Source organism: Mauremys reevesii, linkage group 20 (genome assembly GCF_016161935.1).
Source record: "Mauremys reevesii isolate NIE-2019 linkage group 20, ASM1616193v1, whole genome shotgun sequence".
Taxonomy (NCBI): Eukaryota; Metazoa; Chordata; order Testudines; family Geoemydidae; genus Mauremys; species Mauremys reevesii.
This window is the reverse complement of record NC_052642.1, coordinates 14,145,560-14,158,076: the sequence shown is the minus strand read 5'-3', so window position 1 is coordinate 14,158,076 and position 12,517 is coordinate 14,145,560. Positions and strand designations below refer to the sequence as shown.

The 12,517-nt window shown below is 39.1% G+C and overlaps 1 long non-coding RNA gene across 2 annotated transcripts in view; it reads right to left on the bottom strand.

Moving 5' to 3' along the window:
* Positions 1-11,398, bottom strand: part of LOC120387569 — an 84,263-nt gene extending 72,865 nt beyond the window's left edge. For both annotated transcript variants that reach the window (XR_005590226.1, XR_005590227.1), the window contains exons 1-2: positions 11,278-11,398; positions 6,182-6,249 (exon numbers count right to left, since the gene is read on the bottom strand). This is a non-coding gene — a long non-coding RNA (uncharacterized LOC120387569). The remainder of the gene's footprint in view (positions 1-6,181; positions 6,250-11,277) is intronic.
* Between the last annotated feature and the right edge of the window lie 1,119 nt (positions 11,399-12,517).

Genomic DNA, 12,517 nt, shown 5'->3' with positions numbered 1-12,517 from the left:
CACCCACACCAGTGGCTGGTCAACCAGGCTGAAGTCCAATGTTAAAGCTATAGACAATGACGGTCAGGACAAGCTCTTGCCAAACCAGGCTGTGGTTTGCTTGGAAGGTCAAACCTTTGGATGGACTTAGGCTGATTCTCAAGCATTTAATGGAACTCAGAAGAAAGTGAATACTGTTTAGTTTGGGTTTTATTGTGTTTATTTCAGTATGGTACTTCCTGTGGGGGAAACAGGAAACAGCATACTCCTGTACATGGCTTACCACCTGCTAACGCACTGCCTGGGAACACTGTCATTGTATCGGTGGGAGGGCAGGACTGGGTATCCAGACTTTTATGAACCACACTTCCCAAGAATCCCTCAGTTTTGGGCTCAACCAGGATCAGGGCTGTACTTGGCCTGTAGCCTCCTCTAATGTAACTCTGTTACGGTTCTTAGGGAAGGAAAACCAGGTAAGTTTTGCAATGTCATGTTTTGACAGTGATAACCTGACTCTGCCAATGTTACAGAGGAAGGTTTTATTTCATTTTGAAATATTCATCTTTTAAAATGTACGTATGATGCTAGTTGCATCCTGCCACAGAACCTCTGTACAACCTCTGGAAAACCACCTGAGAAATGTGACCTTTGGGAAGAGCCTGCAAACTTTGAGCTTCAAGACCTTCTCCTCACTGTGCTCATCACCGGCCTTCATATTGAATTCCAACTGTTCTGTGCTTATTAATTTTCTATTAAACTCATTTCTGTTGAAATCTATTATTCACTCTTAAGACCAAGCTACTACTCCACTATAGCCACATTAACCTCCATAAAATAATTAAAGGCTGGATTTTCAGCAGGAGACCTTGTGTCACCTCTCTGGAACCTAATATGTCTTTCAATGGCATGGATTATAATGAGATGTTCAAATATAGAAAATTGAGTTACTGCTTGTTTCAGTTATGACATTTATCCAGCTAGAATGATCCTTTCCTTCTGACCTTGGTAGCTGAGAGTAGTCTTTAAAGGAAGCTATCCTTTTAATCTCTTATTTTATTAGCATTTAATTACTGTAACAAATTTTCAGACTACAAATTCTATAAGGATTTTAATTCAATTCCCTCTCTTCCCCCCCCAAAGTACAATATGACAAAGGCCAATATATTTGTTTGAACTTTCTTCACATTCAGGATTAGTGAAGCATTTCTATCTGCATATTTGTTCCCTCGCTTCCCCTTATGGCACCTGTAAAATATATTCTATTTATTTTTAATTAAATGGTTTCTAGTTTCGGGACTTGTTCATAGCTCAGTACTCAGGCCTGGATTTATTCAGTGTAGTCTATTTCTATCTACTAAGTTTCTCACTAATTCCATTTTACTAATAGTAACTTTCACAGTATGTGTCCAGGAAAGTGAGAGAACCACATCAGAAGTTAAATCATTTCTAAATGTGTGGCATGATTGCAGTTAATGGATCGTTATTTTTGTCCAAGGCATATTATATCTATCCCACACTCCCACAAATGAAAAGATATGCAATTAAAGTGCATTATTATAATGAAACTTGTTATGCAACAGAACTGTTACAGATCCAAATATTTTTTTAAAAATATTTGTATTTATAGGATCTTTTTTTAGTAATTTTTGCATGTCTTATTTAAACCTCCAAGCTTTGTCTATTCTCTTATTTGGACCATATGCTACTCTACCTTATGCAGAACAAATGAAGATAGACAACATGGGGAAGTTAACTTATGGGTTCCTTATGGGTGAAGTTAACCCCTGTGCAAAGGAGCAACACAAGGTGTATGCAACACTTCAGCATCCAAAGTAGCTCTTACATTAGGTGCAAAGGCTTTAGTGCTTTGCACTGGGATGAATTTCCCCTTATGTGATGAGGGAACCACTTGTCACTCTGTAATGGGGGAAAGAAAGCCAAAGATTAAAAGAACCTATGTGCAACAAGGTAGCTAATGTGATGTTCCCATAAAGGATTCATGCCAGACTGGCAGTGAAAGCTAAAAAGATCCACAAGTGTTCCATGAACTGGGTAAAGGAAACTGTGTACAGGTGAGAGCTGAATCAATCTCCCCCTCCCAATTTGGGGAGTGAACCAAGAAAGCCAGAAAAAAAAAACTGGTTTGTTTCTCGCCCAAACTGAGTACTCCATTTCTCACCAAAACAAAAATAGATTTTGTTATGGATTAAAAGAATACTAGAAGCTATTTTTTAAATACTAGATTTTTTTTTAAATTGTTATTAATCCTTTTTGTTTTTAAGTTCAATACAGCAACATCTTTAAATGCAAAGTCTAAATGTTTAATTTTAAAATAGTAGACATGAAATATTTTGACTTTTTCAGGAGGAAAAAACAAACAGACCACCACACACTTTTTTGGCCAAAACTACTAGTCAGATCTGACCTGACTTCATAGCTTTGATGCATCCAAAAAACTGTTTTTCAATGAATTTACTATTCACCCATAACTTTTCTGCACAGCTCTAATGATAATGGTAGGAGGCCTTTCAGTGTGTAGCTCTAGTGTATTATGATACACACAAGAAGTCACTATTCCTATTTGAACACACGTTCTCTCTTGTGGTAAATACTAAGAAAACATTCAAGTTACTTTATATCATTCAGATAGCAAATTCAAAGAGAAACACTGTTTAAATTTAAGCTAGTTATTGACAGAATGTGCAGTTTGTACAGACGTAAAAAAAACAGAACAATTTGGCAGATTGTCCTAACCCAACTGTTATGTTCAGTAAAACTCAGCTTAGAACAACTCAGTACTAGGGGCAGTGAAGAAGAACGCTGGTAAATGAACTTTTGTTCAACATTGTATCTGCTGGGTATGAAATATCCAGACTCCCTGGAATCTCTTTAATATCACCGGAAAGTCAAAAGCCCCTCAGCCACCTGAGTCCCCTGTGGTTTATTGAACTGGAGGGAGGAATGGTGCTTTTTAAGATGAAAATGATACCTCGGGCTTTCAAGGTTTCATTTGGTGTAAGTCAGAAGTAACTTCATTGGAGTTGATGGAGTTCTGGTCATGTAAAACCAATGTAAGGTCAGAATCGGGCTCCCAGTTCCTGCCTTCTTTGGGTAAGTAGATATGAAAGCCCACATGATAGTTTTCATAAAATTAAAACCTTGCCAATGCCCTTGGACAGAGCTGCTCCTCCTCCCATGCCGGTGCAGCATGACTGCATCTGGTTGTCCACCTGTTACAGCGGCATTTTGGTGATGCTGTTTGCAGTTAGCACCTTCCATCCTGAAAACTGCTACGTTATTGCAAACGGTTATTATAATTCTTGAAAGGGAGCAAAGTTGTTTCATGCAAACATAAGCAAGAAGATCTTTCAAAGACACTCTTCCATCAATGTGGTATGTCAGGAGAAATACTCCACAACTGGGGCCCTTTTCATTCAATGACTGGATTACAACTAGTTATCATAAAATCACTGAAAAGACAGAAGAAACAATCCCGGCTTCTCTTTCTTTCTGGTGTTGAAAGTCTTCATTAACCTATAATGCTTCTAAAATGAAGCACTTAGCATTTCCTTAGTCAAATTATACAGCTCATTTCATAGGAGAAAATTTTCATGTCACAATGGATAAGAAAACAGGTAGGGAAATGATTTAAACGAAGTACCTTGCCAGTGACAAGAACATTTCCTTGAGATGAAGTAAAACTCCATCCTTCATGAAGCATCAAATATGCTGGAAAATGAAGCAGATCTTGCTTGCTGGCATACTTTAACAATTTTCCAGAACATCATTTTAATAAATGCAGGTTTGTGCATGCATTTTCTTTAACTGTATCTTCATCCCTTGCGGAAGGGATTGACACTATGGGCCACATTCATACAACTTAAGTAAATGGATTTACACTTGTGATGAGAATCTTGCCCTGTGATCACAGAGGTTTATAACTTGTAGACTCAGCCTACCCCTGAAGCTAGGAGAACAAGCGAGTCCTTCCTGTCCATTTAGAAAAGGGGCCACAGCTCTTGGCACTGAATGCAGACCAAGTGTGGGGAATTGTTCTCCAGCAGCACACCATGCAAAATCACTCTTCCAAGGTCACTCAACAGGCCAATGGCAAGAGAAGTGGGTTCTATTCCCGTGCCCTAAAATGAAGGCCTAGTGTATTAATTTTCAGTCTCTTAAGTCCCTAGTCATTCACCAACACCAGAAATTCTAGGGTGTCTTTCACATAGGAGAAGGAGATGTTCCGCATCTCTATCAATTTCTCAGCCCCTTATCTCAAACACATTGGTCAGCCTTGTTTTCAGAGCTTAAATAGTTCAAAAGGCTTCCAAACAATTCTGCTGAGAAGAGGACATAAGGATTGCTATATTTTAGCAATTGTTATGCTGCATGATTTTTTTTTAATACTTCACTGTGCAGAACATTAGTTTTCTTAGAAACGTCTCTTTTGCGGACATTCATTTAAATGGATTCTACTGTACCTGTTTTATGCCTCTTCATTCCAACAGAGTTTAAATTAAGCTTTGAAGTTTGGTGAGAAATCCCATCGGCATAAAACTTCAGTGCTATTTCCTGAGTACTAGGGAGTTTAAGAAAAAAAAGAAAAACAGCGCCTCTTTTCTTACTTTGTTTTCTACATCCTGATCCCAAAATGGCTGACTTTGAAAATAACCTTAGCACCTAGCCTTATGCATTATTCATGATACTATTACATGTAAATATGGTTTCTAAAAGGTTAAAGTAAAAAACTCCTTTCCCGCACAGGTCACAATTATTTAATATTCTGCCGCTGCCGCTTACTTTGTGAATATTAATGACAAAAAAGTGACCTAAAAAGCATATTCCCTCCCCCCCAATATCTAAGATATAAAGATTGCTTGAAAAACTGGAGCTATAAATCTGTGCAAGATTTATTTTAAAAAAGCATGGTTGGGGGGGAACAAAATATTAAAAATCCATTAGAATTTTGTAGAGCAGTTGGATTACCATTTAATAAATATTTAGGCTGCTAAAAAGATCAGTTCGTTATATTTTTCTTGTCATGGTTACAGTCTGAGGGGATTGGGAAGAAGTAGGTTTTAGCCTTCAAGGGGAATCATTGCAATTTGTACAAATTATAAAAATGAGACCTTTTTCAGGACAACAACCAGGATGCATATGGGAAATATCTTATATTCATGAGCCTAGCCAAATTTAAGTTTGGCTTTCCATATACAGTAGACCTGGCGTGTGCCAACTACCTTACACAGAGAAACAAGCAATTCATTTAAGTTTCACAGTAGGTCTATGGGTTCATTGAAAAATAGCCTACTGATAAAACAATAGATGTGTTTAATATTGGGAGAGTAGAAATAAATGATACGAGAGCACGTTGGGGTTTTGTAGGTAGATTTATTCTCTCATCTCCCTCTTGATATAGCTATCTAGAGAGAGAGAGATGAATTAGCACACTAAAGTTCAACACTGCAGACCCCTATTTACATGAGCTGTCCTTAGTAAGTTGTTCCACTGAAGTCAACACATCACTGACAGGCACTTAGATACCATGGTGATGGGCACAGTATTAGAATCTGAATAAATAGCAAGGTCTAGTCACATGAGTAACTCTTTACAGGAATAGGCCTGTTGTACTTCAAAGAGAGTGTTATGTGGCCAAGTGTGCCATATAGCATTCCATAGTCAATTCACTATGGCAGCATATTTTAGTGATGCAACAGGTCTTGAAACAAAATGAATGTAAATCTATTTGCTCAATAACAGAGATGAAGGAGTGAACAAAGTATTACTTGAGTAATATCTCTTGCTGGGTATCATTCCAAATACCATCTTTTTCAGCCACTGGCAGTGACAATAAACTGTGTTTAGTGTCCCTAAATTTGATAAGAATTACAGGGCAGACAATATACATTCAGATGTATGCTTAACTTCCCCAGTTTTCTGCTTGACACAAAGTACTGCAAATGCAAAGGAAAAAAAGCAAATGTAAACTTTTTATGCACACAGGATTTGATCCAAATCAATGGTAGTCCTCTCATAGATTTTAATGAGCATTGGATTATCCCCACAGTTTAATCTGTTTGGTGCATTAAAGGTATAGGACCTGAGTCGACTCTTGATTATGTTAGTGTAAATCAGAGTGACTGTACAAGAAGTCAGTTGAGGAACCCAAGTGTAAAATCAAGTGTGAGAATAGAAGACTCACCTTCTGACAGATGCCCTGAAGCTGTATCATTTAATCATGCTTTAAAGGCCGCAATGCTCCATTGTGACCTGAAAGACAAAAAGCAAACTCTCAGCTATAAAATACAAACAGGAACTTCCTACTCAAAGGAGAGTGACTTTGTGCATTCTGGAGACTATAAAAGTTTAGTAGGGTTAGCATAAGAGAATGATAAAATTTATAGCAATACTTGGATCATATTTTGATTCTACCAGGGGCATCACATATTGGGCGGGAGAGGGGGAAGGGGAAGAGAAGAGGCAAAAAATAAAAAACAAAACCACGAACCACCACCAAATCACTGTTTGTTAACTTATCCCTGTTTTCATCAGTTTTCTAAGAAATACATTGCTGACCAGATCCTCTGTTGGTGTAAATCAGAATAGCTCCATTGACTTCAGTAAAGTTATGCTGGGGTTTGATGTAGTAAATTGTTAGGGATGAAATTCCCCCCACCCTACCCGCAAAACAAGTCCCAATTAAGCATTATTCTGAAGATTTAAGCAGTGCAGAAGGCCAGCAGATTCTATTGACAAGAGTGAATTTCACCTGTAATGCATTAGACTCTTCAGCACACAAAAATTATCCCTACCACACTGCAGTCACAAAAACCCTCGCAGCAGTAACACAAATTATCAAGAGATCCATTGCTGTTGGGAAGAGAGTGATCAGTAGCATGTTAAGTGGAATTTAGATGGTACAGCACTTCAACCTGCAGTAACGTTTACAGGTAAAATCCTTCTGAAAGCACAAGGTATAAGATTTACAGTGCAGTTGCACACTGACTTCTCTTTCTAACCATTTAGGGGGATCTTCTCTGCCTTCCTTTGAAATAGTCTCTTCCTACTGTCTTCATTTGTCTATATCTTGAGGTATGAATTTGAGACCTCCTGCCTGGATCATCAACAGGATTTGAAGCCTGGACCTTCTGCCCACAGCACACTCCTATACCATCAAAGCCAAAGAACAACTCCATCAGCTGTCAGCAGTAGTAAGTTGTTATCCCTAACCTGGGCTATGTGACACATGCTGTACCAGTATGCACATACAACCCACACTAGTATCAAAGATCAGGCCACCTCATCCTGGACTAGATGGATTTGATTAACCTATTGTCAACACTTCTTAAGTCTTTGCCCTTTAAATACAAGCCCCTCTGCTCCTCTAACAACATCTCAGAGTAGACAGTGATTTTTAATATCGTGCATGCAAGATTATTCATTAGGAACAAAAGAAAGATGAAGAAAAGTGTAGGTCCTGTACTTAGTGGGAAAGGAGAGCTAACAATGGACAATATCAACAAGACTGAGGTATTCAATGCCTATTTTGCTACAATCGTCATTAAAAATGTAAATGGTGACCAGATTTTCTAAGTTAATATTAACAACAATGGGGAAGGAATGAAAGCCAAAAGAAGCAGTTAAAGATGATTTAGATAAGTGAGATGTATTCAAGTGAGCAGGACCTTATGAAATTCACCCTAGGGTATTCAAAGAACTAGCCATTAGCAATTATTTTTGCAAACTCATGGGGGACATGTAAGGTCCCAGAGGCCTGGAGAAGGGCAAACTTTGTTCCCTGTTTTAAAGATAGGTACTAAGAGCACCTGTGGGACTATAGACCAGTCAGCCTAAATTCAATTTGTAAGCACTTAGAGGATAATAGGGTTATAAGGAATAGCTAACATGGATATGTGAAGAACAAACCACTCCAAACCAACATAGTTCCATTCTTTGACAAGGTTACTGGCTTACTAGGTAGAGGGAAGCATTGACATGATATATCTTTGATTTTAATAAAGGTTTTGACACACTCCCACATGACAGTCTCATAAGCAAACTAGAGAAATGTGGTCTAGATGAAATTACTATAAGGTGGGTGCAAAATTGATTGAAACACCATACTCAAAGAGTATGTTATAATGGGTTTGCTGTCAAACGGGGGGTGGAGGAACATACCTAGTGAGGTTCCACAGGGTTCTGTCCTGTGACTGGTACTATTCAATCATTTTACTAGTTACTTGAATGGAGAATATGCATATGAAGTTTGCAGATAAGCTGAGCGGTGGGGGTGTTGGTAGGCATTACTAGCACTTTGAAGGACAGGATTAGAGTGCAACACAGCCTTGACAAATTGGAGAACCTGTCTGAAATCAAAAAGATGAACTCCAAAGGAGACAATTACAAAGTACTACAGTACGCTCGAGGACAAGAAACCAAACCAAACGCACAAGTACAAAATGGGGAATGACTTGCAAGGCAGTAGTACTGCTGAAAAGGATCTGGGGGGTTATAGTGGATCACAAATCGAACGAGTCAACTGATGCATTTGCAAAAAAAAATAAAAAAACGCTAATATGCTGAGGTATATTAACAGGAGCATTGTATGTAAGACATGGGAGATAATTGTGTTGCTCTCCTCAGATGGTGTACTGTGTCCAGTTCTGGGAACCACACTTTAAGAAAGATTTGGAGAGAGTGTCCAGAGAAGAGCAACAAAAATGATAAAAGGTTTAGAAAACCAGACTACTGAGGAAAGGTTAAAAAACTGAGCACATTTAGTCTTGAGAAAAAAAGAATGAGGGGCACCTGATAATCTTCAAATCTGTTAAGTGCTGGAACAAAAAGGATGATGATCAATTGTTCTCTATATCCACTGAAGGAAGGACAATTAGTAATTGGCTTAATCTGCAAGGGAGATTTAGGTTAGGTATTAGAAAAAACTTTCTAACTAAAAGGTTAGTTAAGGACTAGAATAGACTTCCCGGGGGTTGTGGAATCCATTACTGGAGGGTTTTAAGAACAGGTTAGACAAATATCTGTCAGGGTGGTCTAGGTGTACTCGGTCCTATCTCATTGTGGGCGGCAAGGGGGAGATGGATTATATATCTTGTTGAGACCCCTTCCAGCCTACAATTCTATTATTCTGTGCCTTACTGCTAAGGAAGTTGGAGGTTTCTGTGAGAGCTTTAATCTCATGATCTTCTTGATTGGGGAGTTTACAGTGAGATTATGTTAAAATTAAGCATGATGAATTTCTGACTTCAAGGATGAAATTTAGCATACATTTTCCTAATACAGTCTCTCCACAGCAGCTTGAGTTCTCACCCAACTAATGGCCATTCTGAGTAGTTTAAGAAATGGATCAACAGTCCTAGTGCTGTGAACAACTTCCTATTAAAATGTTCATGGTTTGTGAGTAAAAGTAAGTACAGGAATAATGCTCTCTATATAATGTGAAAGTACTGTCCATATTCTCAGCTATACCCATACAAGCCAGGATCAGGACAGGACAGCAAAATAATTGCAGGCTTGTACAGTTTCAGAACTTCTAATTGAGCCCAGGGGGGCTCTCAAAGGTAGATGTGACTAGAACAGTCTTGCTGCTAAACACCCACACAGCAGAAAAACTGCATTTAAAAGATACGGAAGAACCCCAGGAAACTCTCATCCTCAAACACTACAAGAATAGAAGGCGAGGTAGGATAACAATAGCCCTTCTCTGGTTAAAAGAACAGTCTTTTCTTTGGCATTAGCATGCCAATCCATGGCATTACTATAAGTGCTAATAGTTCACTGCAGAGTTCCACTCCTGCTGTACAATATTAAAGGTGTAATTTTGCTCCTCAGATCTGGTAAACTATTATTATTGTCACTAATATTATAGACTCCAAACAGGGCACTATTATACTAGGGATTGTCCAGGCACACAGGGACAGATTTCAAAGTCTTTTTTCAAACTCAATAGTACCTTACCCAATGGGTTGCTCCACAGAAGCCAACGGGACCACTCATGGAATAATTAAATTGGCAATATTTTTTATGGCAGGGATTGTCTATCTAGATGCCACATACAAAAACACTTAAAATGAGTTAGTGCCTTAAGACACTTGTGTAGAGGTGGAGACATTCTCTTTGTAAGGGCCTCATCATGAGGTCCTTACTCAGGCAAGCTTCCCTACTGAGTAAGAAATTCATGGCTGAGCTCTAAATAGATCACACTGATGTATATATAGATAGGAGAGTTCCCTTTGACAAACATTCACCAGCTGAAAACAAGGTTTGCTGGGGATGGAAATCTTGGTAGCCCACAATAGTATATTATGCAAGATGTTCCCCTCAGCCTACAGGATATTTTCTAATGCTTTGTTCAATTTATCTTAAGGTTGTGAGCTGGTGCCTTTCACCAATATATGAGTGACTCCCAAATTAATGAAATTGGCATAGGCTGGTCTCTTATAGAGATCGTGGCAGCTTCAGTTCACCTCCTTTCTCAGGTTCCATCCCATTTTAAGTGTACCCAGGGAATGGGTAGGTAGCGAAGATTAGAACTGGCTGGAAATCTTGCATCAACATGTTTTCTGGGGTTATATTTGTTTGTTGGAAAAAGCTTATTTGTCAAAACCAACAATGTTTGTGCAAAAGGGACAGTTTCAATATGTCTCCTGATTTGGAGAATTCTTTTTTAAAAGTTTCAACATCCTATTTCAATGTTTTCTAACCAGTTTTGTTTTTCAGTTAGAAGTTATTGGTTTCAAAATTTTAGTTTATATTTAAAAGTTAAGATGATCAAAATGAAACATTTTGATTCATTAAAAAACAGGGGGGGGGTCTCATTAGGTCATCTGTTCATGAACATTTTTGGAATTTTGATTTTTTTCCCCCATCCTGATTTGAGCTGGGAAACATTTTCAAAAATCTCACAGGAGAGGAAAACCATTTCCCTACTCCCTTCTGCTGAAGACAAGTTAACCTGTTCTATTATTTGATCTTACAGGTTTGTCACAATCCCCCCCCCCCCCAAAATTGTCTTTCTTGTTTCCTCTTCAAATGTAGTTTAGCTGGACTTTTTTTTTTTTTTGCTGACTACTATACAATAGGCTCTACATCTAAATTATCATTTTCAGTATCATTACTGCATAATTTGTGGGGATATCACTGAAAACCTGTAGGTTCCCAGGCCAAGAAAGGCCAGTACAACACCCAGAGTCTCTTTTAGGCTCTTCTCTCAGGGTATGGGCCAGTCTCTAAACATAAAACTTAGACAAAACATCAAAATAAAGCAACTCCTCTGCTCACCAGAGGACACAGCTGCCAAAGACTTTCCCTTTTGCCTTTCTCACTGCTGAACAAAGAATACTCCTTCCTGGTGCCCTGCTTCAGCACCCACTGCAAGAACCTATCTCCTTTTCCCCTCCAGTTCCTCCTCAGTTGAGCTACTTGCAGGCTTTTATAATCACTTGAGCCCTTCTCAGCTGGGTCTGATAATTGAATGGGGCTGGCTGGTCCCAGGCCCTTAAGGGGGCAGACCACCATGTAACAAAACCAGAGGTTAAAGTGAAAGGCATGTTGGGATTCTCTTTTGTCTGTATCTGCCTCTGTGGCTCTCTGTCAAAATACAGGATACTAACACGGGGTATGACTGTGTGTAGGGATGTATGTAGGTCAAAAGGCATGCATCAGGGATTTTCTTTGCAAAATTTTGGAGGTTGAACTAAAAACAAAAGGGCAGGAATTTCAAATTGTGATTGTGTTTTTTATTAAAATAAAAGTTTAAAGAAAACAAACTTGTCAGTGGGGAATTGATCAGGATAGTTGAGGTGATTGATAATGGGAGATGGAGCCATTTGCCTCGGGCTGATCCAACTCCAACCAAGGTCAGCAGGGACTTTGTAGAAGATTGTGAAGGGCTCAGATATTACAGTAAGGGGGGGCCATATATGCCCCTAAGGGTACAGCTACACCACACACTTCTTTCAGCAGCATGTAGAGAACATATATAGATATAAATAGCAGTGCAGACGATGAGGCACCGCTTAGGTGAGCAAAGACACACCTGAAGTCTCTGGGTATGTACCTGAGTAGATACCTTCCACAGTTCTCTACACACCCAAGCTGCACCTCCCTTTCTCCATTGCTATTTTTAGCAGTGTAGCATCCCATTGCCTTTCCCTGCTGCCTCCTCCCTGTAGGGTGACCAGATTTTATAGAAACAGTCCCGATATTTGAGGCTTTTTCTTATATAGGCTCCTATTACCCCCCACCCTCTGTCCTGATTTTTCACACTTGCTATATAGTCACCCTACCTCCCTGCCAGAGCCTTTCCTTGCCGCAGTCACTGACGCATGTAGCGACAATAGTTTCACTGGAGCATGTAGCTACACGCTGCCACCACTGGTGTGTAATGTAGATGTAACTTAAGATGCACATCTCATTTCAGTTGACACAATGACAAACTGGGAGCCTCCTTTTCCCATTTTAGTAGAGTTGGCTGGAAGATGCCAATTCTATTTCATGTCAAAATGGCAGTTGCCAAGTG